Source organism: Scylla paramamosain, chromosome 2, assembly GCF_035594125.1.
Source record: "Scylla paramamosain isolate STU-SP2022 chromosome 2, ASM3559412v1, whole genome shotgun sequence".
Lineage (NCBI taxonomy): Eukaryota > Metazoa > Arthropoda > Malacostraca > Decapoda > Portunidae > Scylla > Scylla paramamosain.
Window position 1 is genome coordinate 2,767,813 of NC_087152.1, and position 19,141 is coordinate 2,786,953.

The 19,141-nt window shown below is 45.3% G+C and overlaps 1 long non-coding RNA gene across 2 annotated transcripts in view; it reads right to left on the reverse strand.

Annotated features, from left to right (window-relative positions):
• LOC135108396 (uncharacterized) overlaps window positions 1-18,875 on the reverse strand; it is a 45,186-nt gene extending 26,311 nt beyond the window's left edge. Inside the window, exons 1-3 of one of the 2 annotated variants that reach the window (XR_010272247.1) lie at window positions 18,728-18,875; window positions 17,022-17,264; window positions 12,949-12,980 (exon numbers count right to left, since the gene is read on the reverse strand). This is a non-coding gene — a long non-coding RNA (uncharacterized LOC135108396). The remainder of the gene's footprint in view (window positions 1-12,948; window positions 12,981-17,021; window positions 17,265-18,727) is intronic. The other variant, XR_010272245.1, reaches the window with a different exon arrangement.
• Between the last annotated feature and the right edge of the window lie 266 nt (window positions 18,876-19,141).

The following is a 19,141-nucleotide window of genomic DNA, read 5'->3' on the forward strand; positions in this document are numbered from 1 at the left end:
TAGAGGGGAGTAAAATGGGAAGTGAAATAGACCAATAAAGGGGGGATGAAGACAATCAGAGGTAACCTTTTGAGAGAGAGAGAGAGAGAGAGAGAGAGAGAGAGAGAGAGAGAGAGAGAGAGTTGCATTTGTAGTACTCTGTGTGTATATGTGTATATGTGTGTATGTATGTATGTATGTGTGTGTGTGTGTGTGTGTGTGTGTGTGTGTGTGTGTGTGTGTGTGCGTGTGTGTGTGTGTGAAGACTGACACACCAAAACTACGTAAAAATACACCTCTAGATACACATGTACTACCACCACCGCCACCACCACCAACACCAACAACAACAACAAAACAAAAACCAGCCTTCACTCCACCATACCCTTCCTTCAACCCTCTGTCCCTGTCCCTCTCCCTCTCCCTCTCACACCGGACCAGACTAACCCAGCAGCCAACACTCACAACACAACATTAGGGCTCATTATGCTCCCCTTACTGGCACGACTCTTCGCAAATTCAACACAACGTTCCCTTACGACTCTGCTCTTCTGGACCCGCCAACCTCCTCCACGCACCCCAACCTGCCTCATTACAGAATCAGCATACATAATTAGATGCCACTTAAAGAAATGGCGCCATCTTAAGACACGGTTTTATTTGCTAGAGCGAAAGAAAACGGATAAATGTTAACTCGGTGTTGTGGGGTGACTCTGTTTGTGGTGTGGTGTTTTTATTTGAGTTTGGTTATGTTTAGAGAGAGAGAGAGAGAGAGAGAGAGAGAGAGAGAGAGAGAGAGAGAGAGAGAGAGAGAGAGAGAGAGAGAGAGAGAGAGAGAGAGAATTTGTGTAATACAGGATATTCAAATTATTCTTTATGCAATTAAGTTTCAAAATAGAACTTACATTTTATTCCTTTCCGACTCTGTTTTCTTATCTATAATCATCTTCAACATTTACTGGCACGACTAACCCTTCCTTAACCATCTCCCAGAACTGTAAGCTTGTACATGCCTCCATAACCATTGAACTTTCCAACAGCTGACTAAGTTACGTCGCCAGAGACATGGTAACACTGCGCATCATACCTACACAACATGCAACACAAGGTAACATTCACTCAGGCTCAGGGGCACACCACCACCACCACTCCTGTCGCCCACCAAGTGTCCATGCATGTTGTCTTCACACGAATCAAAATACTCTGCAAAAAAAAACAAATGTGATAAAGTGTGTGTGTCTTTCCGTCTGTCTGTCTATCTGTATTTCTTTCTTTCGTTCTCCCACCCTTCCTCTTTTTTTTTTTGGGTATATCTGTCTGCATGTCTTTCTTTTATCTCTCTCTCTCTCTCTCTCTCTCTCTCTCTCTCTCTCTCTCTCTCTCTCTCTCTCTCTCTCTCTCTCTCTCTCTGTCGTTTTATCCTATCTTGCTTTCTACCTTTGTTTCATCTTACTTTTTATCCATTTCTTTTTTTTTCTGTGGTCACTGTGATAGTATTAGCCACAGTAGTAGTAGTAGTAGTAAGAGTAGTAGTAGTAGTATTGGTGGTGTTAGTGGTAGTTGTAGTATTAGAGGTGGTGGTGGTGATAGTTGTGGCGGTCATGAAACTGTGCACTGAGCGAGCTATGTCCCTCTTTAGTGAGTGGGCAGTGAGAGCGAGATTGGGTACATACCTTCCCACTCTCCCTTGTCTATAAATATAACTCGTGTACTCAGATGGGTGGACAAAGACACAGCATCCCTTGGTTCGCATAAGAAGACTCAAAAGAGGACTCATGACAACACGCCGAGGCTGCCACCACTCTACTCAGCCTCCACAAAAATACTGAGGCGACGCACGCTTTCACTACCCAACCATTTTAGAGTGAAATTTATAAAGAGGCTGCTTTGTCTCTGTCTGTCTGTCTGTCTGTCTGTCTCTCTCTCTCTCTCTCTCTCTCTCTCTCTCTCTCTCTCTCTCTCTCTCTCTCTCTCTCTCTCTCTCTCTGACGGTGGGTGTTGAACGCGAGAAATCAATAAACAAAATTAAGTAAAGTAAAAGATTCGTCAAATAATCTCTGCACCGATGAGGAGAAAATAACTTTAATAATAACAAAGACGAAGTGTTCAAGACTCCTCCTTGAAGAGAATCTAACGCCCCATCACACCAGCCTCTCCTCAACCCGCCGCCTTCAACACAGGCAGGTGGAGACGGCGGCCTTGGCGGTGTGACAAGGAGACAGAGAGACAAGGTGACAGTCCCTCTCTCGCTCTCTCTCCCGCAGAAGAGGGAGGAGCATAATTAATCCTCTTGCTAGTCGCCCGGGGGAAGAGGGAGAGAAAAAAACACCTGGAGTATTTATGTTTTTCCTACGCAACAATTCCTACCCGCAGTGTATGAAAGTTTTCCAGCAAATCGGATACAACCACGTCTCCATCCCCTGGCAGCTCCCCGGCCCCCGTCCCCTCTCGTGCGCACCTTCTGTAAAAATGTGACGATCAAGAAAGAGGATTGGGAGGGATTGAGAAGGCGGTCGGGCCCAAGGCTACAGTCAGCCGCGATGCTCCGTAATGCTCACTCATGCTCATCAAGGAAAAAAAATTCACTTTTAAACGGCAGGAAAGTATATTTACTATCCTCTCCTTGCCAAGTCTTGCCGGCAGCGTCAACGAGTACTGTGCGGGCGGAGACAACCACAAAATCGTCAGGAATAAGCAGGTAAGTAAAGAATCAGATCGCGAATCAAAGAAACATCACTTGCCTTTTATCAGAGTGCGTGAAAATGGGGGTCGGCTGATAAGCAGCTTCCGGCGGCTTTGGGAGGAACCGCTTTTAAAATGTTTGCGCTCATCTTGTGCTCACATCTTTTAACATTTTTGAGGAGTGTGGCCTCGAGGGAGCTGCGGCGTCCGGAACCAAGATTCCCATGAAAAATGTAATGCCACTGCTGTCTTGCCCGGTCTTCGTGGGGATTAGTGGTGGAGGGGAGGGGAGATGGGTGGGCGTGGGAGGTGATAGGGAAAGACAAACTAAAGTAAAAGACAAAAAAAAATGTAAAAAAAAAACACTCACAAAAGATATGACAGAGAGAGAGAGAGAGAGAGAGAGAGAGAGAGAGAGAGAGAGAGAGAGAGAGAGAGAGAGAGAGAGAGAGAATGGTGACAAAGCCAAACTAATATATAATCAAACAAAAACAGTGAATAAAAAAAGCTGAAAAGATATCCATAAGACATAAAAAAAAGAAAAAAATATATAAAAAGGGAGAAGAAAGACTATTATTGTACATCGGATATTAGAATAAATGAGGAAGGCAAACTACAAACAACTTAGGCATGGAAAAAATAAATAAATAAATAAATAAATAGATGGAGACGACCACCAAGTTGAGTAATGGAAGGAGACAAAAAAGAGGAACATTTGTGAAAGCCATAAAGAAATAGAGTATTACACACACTGGAATATTAATCAGACTGAATATTACAGAAATGGCTGAGCATATCAACTAAGAACTGAAAGAAGACTAGGTGAGGTAAAAAAATAAATAAATAAATATCCTATCGGTGACAAGGTTCAACTTCCATTAGACATTAGAAGAAAGAGATTATTTATGTGAGAGAGAGAGAGAGAGAGAGAGAGAGAGAGAGAGAGAGAGAGAGAGAGAGAGAGAGAGAGAGAGAGAGAGAGAGAGAGAGAGGGAGGGAGAAGAAAATGTAGTGAAATAATAATGTCAAGGAGCGTGACGGAAGAGAATTACCTCACCACCACCATCACCACCACAACCACAACCACCACCACCACCACCACCACTGCCAGTTATCACCATCAGCACCACCAGTACCATTTATAACTACCATCTCCAAATCAAACCATGAATCACCATTTAGAAGAAGAAAAACAAAAACTAGAAGAACAGGAAGAACAACAAGAGAACAACAATACCACCACCACCACCATCACCACCACCACCAACAACAACGATAACACCCAAACAACAACAGCACACAAAGCTTCCAGACTTTCCAAGCTTTTTCCCTCTTTTTCCTGTCCGTCTTCTTCCCCGTCTTCCCCTCCCCTCATCCCCATCCCTCTCCCTCTCCCTCTCTCTCGGCACACAGCGTCTGAAGGAGGAAGCTGCACGAGGTTCCTGTGTCCTGAAGGGGAACAACCACGACATCCCTGCTTCGCTCCCTCCCTTTTACTCTCTCTCCTATCTCCTCTCCCTCCCTCTCGTCCTCCCTCCCATTATATCCTCCTTTCCTTCTCACTCTCCCGTTTTTTCTTTTCTTTTTCTGCTGTTAGCTTCTATTTCATTGTCTTTTCTCTCCTTTTTCTTTTCTTTTTTTACTTCTCTTTTTTTTATCACTGATGCATAAGTTGTCTGCCTATTTACGTGCATCTTTGTATCACTATTAACGCCTCAATATATCTGTCTACCTACCTACCTAGTAACCTACCTACTTACCTACATATTTATATCTACATAGCTACCTAGAAACCTAAATATTTTTTTCTATACCTCTATGCACACCTATCGGCCGACATGTGAGTCAGTGCTGCTACCTGTGCACCTAATAAACAACGTCACCTGGCCGTCATACATCACAGGTGTTGCGGAGAGGGCGAGGGAGGGCCGGTCACGCCTCCTGCATGACGCAGCGTGGACCGGGCCGCTGCTCTGTGGTGGTAACTTAATTAATGGCTGCCGTGGGACGCTCGCTGCCTACATGTACCCTGATCCCCAGTCCTGTGATGCTTAGAGTTCACGTGCACGTTTGGCTCACTTATAAAACAGAAGGGGAAAAAAAAAAACACGAATTCTGGTCAGCCTGTGTAGTCCATAATACCCGTACTAATACTTTGAGGGTAATTGTGTCGAATCTATTATTGCTGTTTGGTAGGAGTGGGATTGTTAAAGGCTGGGGCAGTTTTGATAACGGTGTGGTATTGGTGATGGTGATGGTGGTGATGGTAAAGATGACGATGGAAACGACAATAATAGCAACAGCAACAACAACAATAGCAATAATAATAATAATAATAGTAATAATAATAATAATAATAATAATAATAATAATAATAATAATAATAATAATAATAACTGCAGGCCTGACATTCCCCAAGAAAGGCTGTGTGGGCGACAGGGCCCCGCATGCTCATAATGATGCAAGTGCTTAACAGTTGGAGGCATAGTTATGCTAATCAGATAACGAAAATGTGCACTTATCAACACAATCAGTGTTTGTTTTAAATGGTGGAAGCGGACGAGTTTTCACATTACAAAATCCGTGCCCTTCTAATTTCACCTTTTATGACGCATCTAACTTCCGTAATCCTCTGTGTCGCGCTGCACTCGCACGCATACATTCATACATATTTAAACAAATATTATTTACCAAACACATTTTCAGTGAAATGTAGCATAAAAAATTTTGTAGCGTTGCGGATCAACAATTCACAATTCATATAAAAGGACAAACGCCATTAGTCGTGATCCGTCAAATGCGATCCAATTTTTCTTTCCACAAATAAGGTCATATTGCCATTAACCAGCGGAGCGGGGCTTGGAAGCACAGCGCAGCGGCCAGAGGTTAATATCAATTTCAGAATGGTTTATGGACTCACAGTGACAACAGCCACACAGAGGGATTAAAGGGATTAAAAAGGTGTATTAATCAGCCACGTCATCATGAGTGTCGACATAGCTTTCACAAAACGAGTATACCTGCCCACGATTCCCGCCACTAACTACTCTGCCCTCCACTACTTCCCCACGCCCACCCTCGCCTTCCATGCCTGCCTTCCCTGCCTACCTTCCCTCCCCCATCACCCACCCCTGCCTTCCCTGCCTACATTCCCTCCCCAACACCCATCCCTACCTTCCCTGCCCGCCTGCCTTCCCTCCCCCCAACACCCATCCCTGCCTGCCTTATCTCCCCAGCACCCATCCCTGTCTTCCCTGCCTGCCTGCCTTCCCTACCCCACCCCTGCCTTCCCTGCCTGCCTGCCTTCTCTCCCTCACGCCCATCCCTTCCTTCCCTGCGCTTACATAAACACTCACACATCCACCTGTTCCCACCCGCACCACACAAGCCCTTCTGAGAATCTTACAGCAATAAAATTTCACTTCTACTTGTAAACGCGCACACACACACACACACACACACACACACACACACACACACATCACAACGACGGCAAAATGAAAACCGCCTTCCTTCAAATAATATACAAACCTACATAACATTACATGAAAAAGAATGTGAAAATGCGACACGGATTACGGCTTTCGTAATTACCGTGGATGAATGTTGATGCATTAATAAACATTACACACCAGAATCGAACATATTTCAATTTTCACGCCGCCAACGCCACCGGTGCAGCATTTTTAACTCGGAATCCTGCATTGGAGTTTGTTGTGTGTGTGTGTATGTGTGTGTGTGTGTGTCCCAGCGCTAACACACACACACACACACACTTCCTGCAGATGTTTCGAGGTTATTCGTGGAAACTAAAAAAAAAAAGATAAGAAGATAAATAGTATGATATTACGTATATGAGTGAAAGTGCTGGAGGTCATAATTATGCTTACGTAAGGATGGCAACGACAGGGAAAGTGAGAGAGAGAGAGAGAGAGAGAGAGAGAGAGAGAGAGAGAGAGAGAGAGAGAGAGAGAGAGAGAGAGAGAGAGAGAGAGAGAGAGAGAAATGGTAAATAAAAATAAGAAGCCAATGAATACTATACAAGCACGAATCCTTACTGAATTATGAATGACGGTAGTGTGTGTGTGTGTGTGTGTGTGTGTGTGTGTGTGTGTGTGCAGTGAATTTACATAGTAAGTCATATAGTAAGTACGATAAATTGAGCGAACACAAGCGGCGCCAACACTACACACACACACACACACACACACACACACACACACACACACGCAAGATCATCCCTTTCATCCTCGTTCTCCCTTCCCCACTCCCTCCTTCCCTCCCTCCCTCCTTTCCTCCCCCTCCCTCCTTCCTCACCCCACTTTGAGGAAGCAACATTCTGTCCCCTCCTTCCTTCCCTCCCTCCTTCCTCAGACGACCTGGAGCGACACAGCAGGAAAAGTCGACTTCTAACACTTTCCCCCCTTCTTGCCGTCACCAGCCGAGAGCGCCACCGCCGGGGGGAGGGAGGTGGAGAGGAGGAGAAGAGCGCAGAAGAAGGGAAAAGAGGAGGAGGAGGGAAAAAAGAAGAAGGAGTGCAACTGAGTGCTGGCAGGTAAAGATAGCTTGAGTTCCCCACCGCCCCTTCTCTTAACTGCGAGGTGTTGGGGTGAGAGAGGGGTGAGAGAGGGGTGAGAAAGGGGTGAAAGAGTGAGAGGAGCTGCTGCAAATGTTTCCTCTTGCCCGCAGGTGTGTGTGCGTGTGTGTGTTTTATACTACGCCACTCTTAGTGAATACTACTAGAAAATGTACGTGTACGTGTACGTGTGTGTGTGTGTGTGTGTGTGTGTGTGTGTGTATACAAGTGTTCAGGAGGGAGGGGTTTGAGTGCAATGACCCAGACAGGTGAGCCACACACCGCCACACATGTGTCCTCTCCACTTACAGCAGTGCCGCCTCCACTCCTCCTACCGCCTCCCCATTGCTACACCTGCCAATAGATAATCATGCAAATGCTCCTCATACCACCTCGACCACTACCACCGCCACCACCGCCACCATTATCGCTGCCATCACAATGCGCACCTCGTAGACAGAATCACTAGCTCACTACACCACACTACACAAACCTACTCGTATATTGCCAAGCTACCACTGGCATTCTGCACCGCCACGTCTACCATTGCAGCTACAGAAGCTAACCAGGAACTGAGGGATAGCACCACCACCACCACCACCACCACCACCACTATTACTAAGAGATTTTATTCATGGACTCTCATTAAGATATGCAGATGATCAAACACCTTCACTCTCCCACACGAAACATTTCATTTTCATATTCATGCTTACTTTCTTTTTTTTTTTTTTTGTCAGTCTTTCGTTTTCGTACAGTAATTCTTCTTATTTTTTTTTTTAGAACGTCACGTAGCTTCTTTCTTTCCCTCGTTTTTATTATTCCTTAGAGAGAGAGAGAGAGAGAGAGAGAGAGAGAGAGAGAGAGAGAGAGAGAGAGAGAGAATTAGTAAAGGAGGATACTTTGTCAGTCGTTCTTGAGTAATTGGATTCTTATACAAAATACCTAACGTTCTAAAATTGGAATAGCATCGCACTTAAGACCACATTCTGAAGCATTTCGGTGTCTTATCTTGACCAGTTTTTATAAACATCAGTACAAATTATTGGGATTTCTTTCCAAGGGTGTTTTCATCATTCTGGTGATAGATGAACAAGGATTCTACTTCATCAATTGCAAACTCATACGTGAGAAACAAATGAATCACCTCTGTGGCATTTGAAAAAGTTATTATGAGAAGCCAAAGCATTTAAAAATACAAGCCGTGTTATCATGAAGTGGGAAACATGTATGGCTCGTGTGTTAGCAGTGCGCCGCCTACATGCCGTCCCTGTGGTTCATTCCTTGAGCAATGTGGCAAATGTTCATACACATCACACGTGCAGACACACACACACTGAATGGTGCCGAATACATGTTTCGTGACGCAATCAGTAAGTGGTAAAGTTATCCAATCATGTGAGCGAAAGGAAAAAAATATTGCCTAGATGCGTCAGCCTGTCAAATACGCCAAGAACGCTTTATTAATCAAGTGAGCAGCAGATAGAAAAAAATAAATAAATAGATAAAACACTTCTCTACTCAGGCAAAAAAAAAATCAGTTTCATCTCCGGTCTAGCAAAATAAAGTAAATCAATACATTTCCAATCAATTCTGCAAAACAAAGATAAATAAAAAGTGAATAAATTAATGGTATAAATAGAACATAAAAAGAGAAAAGCCTTATCCAGTCAGGTAAGGCATCAATAAATGAACAGATACTGAAAAATTAATATCTACATCAGAAACCAAAGAATCAACACACAAACACTGTAGCAGCAGGATTACAAATGAAGAAATAAATAAACACGAACAGCCTATGTACTTTCCTCCTACCACTGATCTAAGAACAGCACGCTATGAATCATCCTGTCTGAAGGTTCTAAAAATAGACGAAAAATAAGTGAGAAAAGAAAAAGAAAGAAATGGGAGTCATAACAGAAATCATAAGGCAACGAGATTCTAAGGCGATACATCCAGAAATTACCTATTACTACCCATACGCCTCACTCACACCCTCAGCTGTACCTGGAGGAAGAAACAACTGCCAAATATAACGAATGAATGGGAGGTGCACGCTGTTAATCACACTGACTTTCTGGCTGACCTCTTCCACTTTTTTCCCTCTCTCTCTCTCTTCCTTTTTTTTTTTTTTTTGTTCCTCCTTTGTCTGGTGTCGAAGCAGGTGGTGAACGGTGCCGCCACCAAGGCCTGTGTTACTTCGCATCGTTGTGTGGGAGGAGTGTGTCAGTGTGTGGCACTGTGTTTGGCTGCTGCTGCTGATGATGATGATGCCTGTTCACACAACCCACTACGCCACTGCCCTCGTCATTTTTTCACGTCTTCTTTCTCACTATTGTTGTGTGTTGTGTGTGGTTGTCTAGCTATCTGACACACACATACACACACACACACACACACACACACACACACACACACACATGGGGCAATGCACATTGACCCATTACTTACTTGTCGATTCCTAAGCGTTCATGCATAAAACAGAGAGAGAGAGAGAGAGGGAGAGAGAGAGAGAGAGAGAGAGAGAGAGAGAGAGAGAGAGAGAGAGAGAGAGAGAGAGAGAGAGAGAGAGAGAGAGAGCAGAGGTGATAATAGGAAGAATGGTGAAAAGGGAACGAGATCTTCCCGGAGTGACACCTCACAAGAACATACTAATGGGGGAGGCTACAGACATCTTTACTTTTTCGCAGCTTGAAAAGTGTTCCTGGGGCTTGAGGACACAGAGCTTCCATTGCTTTCTTTTCCTTACTTCGCAAACTCAGTGTACTTTGGAGAAGGCATAAGCAAAATAAATAGATTAATTAATCAAATAAATGAATAAATAAATAAGTTAAATGACAGATTAAACATAACCAGTGTTATAATGTTCTTATCATGGCGGAGGTTAGTTCCCAAGCTCCTTTCTTTATATAACAGACTTTTCCGCGGCGCCATACGACCCCATTGATGCGGAGGAACTCAATCAATCAATCAGTCAATCAATCAGTCACTCAGTCAGTCAGTCATTCACTCAAGCTGTCATTCCCTCTCCTCGCATGACCCACTGCACTTCTCTCTCTCTCTCTCTCTCTCCAGGTAGTGACGTTACAGACCACGCAGTCACTCCTCACTACCAAGTAGTACTCCCACAACCTGAAGGGGAGTGGCGGGAGTGTGCCTTAATTCTATATACTAGAGTTTTTTATCCTGATTTCTTCCTCACTGGACGCTGAGAAAAATGGTAACGTCTATCTAAAAAAAGAAAGAAAAAAAAAGAGCTTCTGGGTGTCCTTCAGATCCTCAGCATTCAGGTACATAATTACATCCTTGAAGTGTACTGTAATTATACTCTAAATAATTTTGTATGTGCCTTCCGCAACACGACACAAGAACCTAGAGTTTTATCCTCGGCCTCTGCGTCAGCCTCCCAGTTCTCCCTAGCTTTCATCATCACGTCTGCAGTCACCACCTTCAAAAACGGCATCAAAGACTGCAGATCTTAAATTCCTTCAGTCTGCATCCCCGGCCGTCAGACCACACCGGCGCGCCACACCCTGCCTCCCACGCCAGCCAGCATCACCACTGCCGTATCTGTGCGCCGCATCTGTGACCTTTGTGAAGCGGTGGAGGTCAGCACAGGTGGTGCTTCTCCCTTCCACAGGTGCGTCGTACACTTGCCCACGTGGGGCCGCGTCACGCTCTCAAGGAAGGGGAGGGTGGTGGGGGAGGGGGGCGATTACACAGAAATATTCAAGGGAGTAAGGTAAATAAACCGCGCCCACTCCCCCTAAAAGAAAAATCTAAAAATATATGCAGAATACTTAATAATAATAAAACTAAATTAGTTTAATCGTTTTAATATTATAATAGTAATGTTTATAATCAATTCTGCGATTCACAGATGCCTTACGCAACCACTGGGGGAATAAATTACGATCTGCTAAACCCAGTGACCCTGTACAGCACCGCCCTCCCATACAGGTGTGGCGGCTCAAGGCACTTCCTCGTTTGTATCCGGAACATGAGGGACGCGATTCCCTCTCCCACAAAGAGCAGCAGCACATGGACACGTTTTCAGACCCCCACCACCACCACCACCACCATCACCACGACGCCACGCGGGCCACATGTACGCGCAAAATATTGTTGACAAGGGAGTGCGGAAAAAGAAAATCCCTCAGCAGTGTTTCTGAATTTATCATGTTTACTTCACTTCGTTTCAATGAATATGTGAGCGTGCAGTGATTTCATTCAATCTATGTGGCATTGCTGTGCATGAAAAAAAAGCGAAAATATGCAAAATTCATTTACCTATAAAAAAAAAACAAGTAGAAAAATTCAACAATTACGAGTTAAATTTCTCCATTTTTCTTCGCTTTTCCTTTTTTCAATTGACACATCCTGGTAGAGAGGTCGCGAGGGAAGAGGAGTGTGTCTCAGCCTTCCTTTATCTGGACAGACTCGCAATACTAATAAAAGTTGATCACCTCGGAAGAGCAACAGCGGTGACAGTCACGTGCCTCCGCCTCAGCGATCCTCTAGTATTTTGTTCACGCAATACCGAAACGTCATGAAAGGCGGAATATCCATGCGTCACTTAGAATATTTTAAGGAAAGTTATATGCAGCGTAGTCCTCCTTCCGAGAAACATTAATAAATTATAATTTCGCTTAATTACAATACGAACACTTAACACATATGCTCGCCAATGTTAGACCTACTACACTACTGCTTTAGGATGTTACACACATACAAAATTATATACCTTTCTTTTTTCGATATATCATACTAAACCAAAACAAAGCTCATTTTCAAGTAGTACAATGCGAAGCTTCAGGTGTTGAGGGTGACACTGACGCAACGCACTGCAATTCGACAGCCTGTAACCCTAACAACGATAAATCCATGTCTCTGCCTCTGTCTCTGTCTGTCTGTCTATCTGCCTGTCTATCTGCCTTATCTTTTCACACCAGTGAGGGTGAACTTAAAGATACAGTCAGCACCAGTCAGTACAATACGATCGATGACGTACTTACAAATAGTAATAATGATATTCTAATAATTCCAACTATCAAAAGATCTAAGCACAAACACACACACACACACACACATACACGAGGATACATGCTTACAGGGGCATCGCACGTCAGGTGTATCATGGTCATTACACGTTTTCTGTGAGCATTTGAGCATTCCGAGGACTGTTACTTTCCTCCAATGCATTTCACACACCATTATTGCATGCAGCCTGTTAAGTACGAGCGCTCAGATAGGTGGATCTTACACACTAGCTTCCCAGGCTGTCCCTCTGAGATTAGACACACCATTAGAAGCAGAATTAAATGTACGATCGAATGATAACTGTAAGAGACCGTCTGCTCGAGAACAGTTTAGAGTTACAGTGATGCTCTTGGTGGGTGCGCTGCGCTGGCTTTGTTCATCGTTCATGGCTTGTCAAGGCGTTTTACTGGTAGTACTTATGGAAGTTATGGAAAAAACAGGAGAGATGGCCATATGGAAGAAATACTCTAAACCAATAGTATCTTGTTGAAATAGATTTTGTGACTGAAACCGAAGCGATGGAACTAAGAGAAATAGTTAAAAAAAAAAAAATACAGGTGAATAAAACCACAAAGACGATAAAGGAGACGAGAGAGAGAGAGAGAGAGAGAGAGAGAGAGAGAGAGAGAGAGAGAGAGAGAGAGAGAGAGAGAGAGAGAGGCCCCGCTTACCTCTTAACATGCTGAGTGCAAAGATAATGTCCCTTCACAGCAGCGAGACCAAGAAGGAAAAAAAGACATTCAGTATATAAATAAATAAGCAAATAAAAGTTACACTAATAAAACTAACTATAATAAATGTATCTCGCTGTATCATATTCACACAGTTCAACAAGTAAGCTAGAGAAATAAGTGGCCTGATCTGACGGCAGTGAAAGGGACAGATGACACGACGACTGCGACACGCGGGGGAGGCAAGGGTGGCGGCGTGTGTCTAACATCATAACCAAGAATACGGAGTGATGGGCGATGAGGCGAGGGGGCAATGGGGTACTCAAGTGGAAGGGGGGAAGGGTGAGCGAGGGGTAACGCAGGGTAGTGAAGGGAGCGCAGTTGTCACCCAGGCAGTCTGTCCCCTTCCCCTTTCCTCCTCCTTTCCTCTTGTCCCCTTTCATTCCCCTGTTCCCCCAGCTAAGCCTTCCCTCCCCCTAGCCACTGCTGAAATATATATCGATCCATAACCGTTGTTTGTCCCCTCATGGAGTCCACCCCACTCCCGCCCCACCCGCTGCGTCTGTCACCCACCACCCCACACACCCTCTCCATTCCCCAGCATCACACACGCGTCAATCACAATCCGTCACTCCAGTCACTGTCAACCCATCCACCGATTTCTGTCTCGTATGGCTCTTTGAAATCACTACTTCCAATCTTCCTGGGATGCATATACAAGTAGTACATCTGTTAATTTCATTCTCACATGTAGAAAATAAAGATTTCATTCCTCCGTGCAAAACACGAACATCAAACGTCTCCAGATACCTCCGGCCATTGCTCACTCATTGTTTTTCTCCTCCAAACGCCAAAACGCATCTTCCTCATTCCTCAATCCACTGCAAATCATCCCTGCCATCCTTTACACCGCTGGACGCCAGACACTTCATACCAAGTCCCGATCACTTCACCAGCACCGCACACTCCCTTCACTCTCTGGGCACCACACTGCACATTCCCCTTCACCACTGCATCACTAGCGCTGTAACCCCTTCAACACACGCTTCCCTCACTCTCTCACTCTCATCACCACACTTCCTTCACCACTAACTCTAACTTCTTCAATATATAGTCAAGTAACACCACACACACACACACACACACACACACACACACACACACACACACCTGCCATGACAATTTAATCGAGCACAGACAGCCACCTACGACGCTGACCAACTAACCTTTCTCTCTCTCACTCTCTTTCCCTCCCTCTCCATCTGTCCCGCTCTCTGTCCCCGTTCCCCCTCTCTCCGCCGTCCACCGCAGCGACCGAGCGAGGACAAAGCCTCACACATTATCAAAAATGTATAAGTAAATATAAAAAAGCGAAAAACAAAGAGGATCGCGTCCAACTGGGGCCACAGAGGAACGAGGCGACTAATAGCCATGCGAGGGAAAAAAGGCTGGATTCTTTGGGGCTGCGGCGCGAGGAGGCGGGTCGCTGGGGATTGTGGTCTGTGGGGAAGGAGCATTTTTGCAGCGGGAGATAATTCTATTTTCCATCCTTCACTCACTCTCACTCACACACACACACACACACACACACACGTTACGGTGAAATGTAGAGTGCGAGGAAGGAAATGAGATAACAATAATAATAACAACAACAACAATAATAATAATAATAATAATAATAATACCAATACAAATAATAACTGTAATACAAATTTAATCATCATGAAATCGTCTGGACACGCGCCGCCGGAAGCAATCAAGGAGACACACGTCAGTTCCGAGGGTAATGAAAACCAAGGTCGCGGGACACACACACGGCGGGACTGGAGGACGGCAAGAGCTTGAGACTGGCGGCTGGGATAGGAGAGGATAGGAAGGCAGGTATAGGCGAGGTCTGGGCAGATGCGAGGAGAGGGAGAGGGGACGGAATGGGAGAAAGAGAAGGGAAGAGAAGGGAAGGGAAGGCAAGGGGCGGCGTGCAGGCAAGCCGAGGGAGCAAGAACAAAAGGCCACATCTGTAAAAATGGTGACCAGAGGCTTTATTGGTGAGGCCGACGAGGTGGCGTTTTGTGTGTAGGCGAACGAGCAGTGAGTGAGCGAAAGAGCGACTGACTTGAATATCTCGAGGCATTAGAGTTAGATAGAGGCGGAAGGCAGCCGGGCAACGCAAAAAAAGGGACAAGGGAATGAATGAATGGTGCACAGACGCGAGGACGAGGTGAAGTAGGAAGAAGTGGGATTCAAATTAAAATGAAACTGCTGGATTGGCAAAATGTATGAGGGATAAATGTGTGTGTGTGTGTGTGTGTGTGTGTGTGTGTCATGCATATGTGTAAGACAATAATAGTTTTACTTGCAGCGCATTCAGAAACACCATACACAAGTGTACAATGTAAACTGGAGAGAGAGAGAGAGAGAGAGAGAGAGAGAGAGAGAGAGAGAGAGAGAGAGAGAGAGAGAGAGAGAGAGAGAGAGAGAGAGAGAGACCCTGCCTAAAACACAAAACACACGTAGGTGAACTTCAACCAAAAAACAGAAACAAAGAGGCAGACAGACCTAGGAAGGGCGAGAGAAAGAAAGAAAAAAAGAGAAAGAAACCAGAAAACGAAGAAAAGGAGCGAAGTATCAGTAGTGTGGGTAACGGGGCCAAGTTCACTAGTAAACAACACGGCAATAGTAGTAGTAGTAGTAGTAGTAGTAGCAGTAGCAGTAGTAGTAGTAGTGGGTCTTGCGAACACTGGCAGCCCGTCCTCATCCCCCCACCAGCTGCTGTCTGCACCTGGTGGCGGGCGCAAAGGTCCACCAAGCCCTTCCAAGCCCAAAGAACGTGGCCCTTAGTGCGCGCCCACCCCGGGATTGGTGACAGAGGGTAACCACGCTATTAGACATTGTTAATTCGACCGTGGAAAATACTCTTACTTGGGTTACTGTTGTTGTCTTCTCCCTCGCTTGTGTGTGTGTGTGTGTGTGTGTGTGTGTGTGTGTGTGTGTGTTTGAGTGGGAGGCTGTACTGAAGGGATGGTGTGGCTGTTCTCTACCTACACCCGGCCATCCATAACACCCACCATCAGAGAGAGAGAGAGAGAGAGAGAGAGAGTAGTAGTAGTAGTAGTAGTAGCTATCGTTATTGATAGCAATGAGAGAGAGAGAGAGAGAGAGAGAGAGAGAGTAGTAGTAGTAGTAGTTATCGTTATTGATAGCAATGAGAGAGAGAGAGAGAGAGAGAGAGAGAGAGAGAGAGTAGTAGTAGTAGTAGTAGTAGTAGTAGTAGTTATCGTTATTGATAGCAGAGAGAGAGAGAGAGAGAGAGAGAGAGAGAGAGAGAATCGTGCGAGTCAACTGAGACACAGGACAGATTGAATGCGAGGAGCGAGTCAGTGAGCGAGTCCGTGATGGAGTGAGTGAAGCTTTACAACTTGGGTTCATCACGGGCGCTGCGAAATCCGACACTGTTTAGCGAGGAAAAAAGGGCAATATCGGTGTGCGCGAGGGGACATGTGGGGTGAGAGAGGGGTGAGTGTCCGACGCAGACCCACGTTGGTGCTGATGAATGGCTGCCCATCGACCGCCCCGCCCAGCACGTGCCGCCACACTCTGCTCCCGCGCGTGGGAAAACTCTGCCATTGTTTGTTTCCCCGGAAAAGATTGGCCGTCGTCACCAGCACCGTATACCCTCCCTCCCTTAGGCCTCCTCCTCCTCCTCTTCCTCTCTCTTTCTCTCCTTGCATCTCTCCCTCCTGTCCTCTCCACTTCCCCGCCCTGCCCTGCCCTGCCCTTCCCTTCCCTCCCCACACACTCACCCTCACCCTACACACACCCGGCACCCCTTAATTTATTCATGATATTATAACTGAGTAAGAGTGGGCCAGAATTCACTACTCCTTCTCGGCTTCACACACACACACACACACACACACACACACATACGCGCGTACGTGCCTACAAGTTTCATTCATTCATCATTTTTCATTTTATTTCTTGCATTTACAACTGAAACATTAAAGGAAAATTAAAAGATCCTTTGCAAAAAAAAGTACAAACTCCTAAACCTAAAATCTATAAGCAATATTTACCTTTTGTTTAGTCGTCATTGCCCTACTCGTCGTTGTCATTGTTGTTGTTGTTGTTTGCATCCACGAAGTCTGATTTGCCGTGCTGTCGGAGCCCCGAGGCGGGTGGGAGGGTACGCGCGCTGTCACCATTCGTCAATAACAGCTGCCCCGGGGAGAACCTGACAGCCACCAGCGACAGGGGAAACACGGGGCCTCGCAGAATGGTAGGCGGGGACGCAAGGCCGCACACGAGGCAGAACTGAGCTGTGTGAGGGACAAAAGAGCGAAATTAAGGATCACACTTCTTTCAAATCTGCGGAAAATAAACCTGTCTCTTGGAAAGGTATTGTGAATGTAAGGTGCAGCCCGAGCAACACACACACGGACGCCAGTGTAGTGGTGCTTGCTTAGTGCAGTCCATGAATGAATGAATGAATGAATGAATGAGTGTGTGAGTGAGTCAAAATTTGAGTGATGGACGTATAGACTAACAGGCACATCATACACACACACACACACACACACACACATTCATACAAGCTGACAGACACACACTCACACACACACACACACATACACACTCACATGTCACAGCTGTGTGCGTGCGTGCGTGCGTGAGTGTGCGCACTATGCCTATAGTAAATACATTCCGTTACTCCTCGACCTAATCTCTCCCTCCCTCCCAGTGTCACCCATTGTCCCTCCACCTTCCCTTCCGTTATGCCACTGACCTGATCCCTCCGCGACCTCACTCCAGGTCAAGGGATCAGCCGCCACACTTGTCCCTTGTTTTCGGTAAGCAGCCTTGGTGTCGGGGGAGGGGGAGGTGAGCCAAGTGAGGGTCACGAGTGAGGATGACAGTTGAATGACGCAAAATTCAGGCTAAATGTTCCAATCACCTCCTCTCTTCACTTTGACAATTACATATTGAATTGATAGTGCAAGTAACCACAAAGGCTCAGAATCACGCCCAGAATCGCATAATTGATTGACTTAAGGTGCCATAAGCCCACATGGCGATGGTAGTGTGTGTGCGCGTGTGTGTGTTGAACAAGTAATTATTTTGTGTAATTTATCTGTATGCGAACTATCTAATTATGTTCTCTTAATTAAAGGCACAATGCAATATAATGTTTACAATGTCAAACAGCTTAACAGTCACAAGGTAAGACTGGTTCGGAAGGCGAGGATTCATGACAAGCGGTTGGACAGTGTGGCAGTTCGCTGCTTCGCTATCATGAGTCGGACTTTGAACATATGAGTACTTATCCCTTACGTCCTTGTCTATTTACGTACGATACATTACAAAACATGCGTCATTAATATACTCTAAGCCTGTGCTCAAAAAAACATATGATGAGTAATTTGACTAGTAAAGAAACTCAGTTATAAACACGCCATATTGCTACTCCAGTGATTCATGTAACCATCGGTCTACAGCCATTAAATTGTTGATAGTTAGAAAGTAGAGGTTCTCATATTAATAATCGTAAGTGCTTAAGTACAACAATAAATCAGTAGGTTCTTACCAGAGGACCTTAGAAGGGAACCAACGAATCGGAGGAACATGGAGACACCGGGGATTATGAGGCTCATCTTACATACACTCGTAACTTAATATTGACTCTGTAACATCCTTTCCTAACTCAGCACATTCCTAACCTCCCTCACCGTCATTGTGATGCATGGAAAAGCCTTGCCGACATCGCCTGTCTTCGTATTCTTACCTGCTTCCCTGAACTTGGACCTCGATGCCCCCACTCAGTCCTATCCATGGAGATCATCAGCACTGAGCCTCAAGCCCCCAATCGTCTAGTGTTCCAAACCCACCCGATGACTAAAAGTGCACAACAATTACGACACAGGACTTTTCTTTCTCACTGAACTGTTGTTGGAATTTCTAACGGAATAAGCCTGCAGTTAGCTTGTGTGTGTGTGTGTGTGTGTGTGTGAGGCGTTGCATATTCATTCGTTATTTTGTACACCACTTCTCCCCGGGCATGAGGTTGGCTGCCCTTTTAGCCCCAGCGCGGAATATTTAAATTCTTCAGATCAGTCCCCGTAAAACTCTGAACATGTTTGGCGAGCATATTTTTATATTTTACACCAAAGATGGCTTAACTCTGTATTCTCGCCAGTGA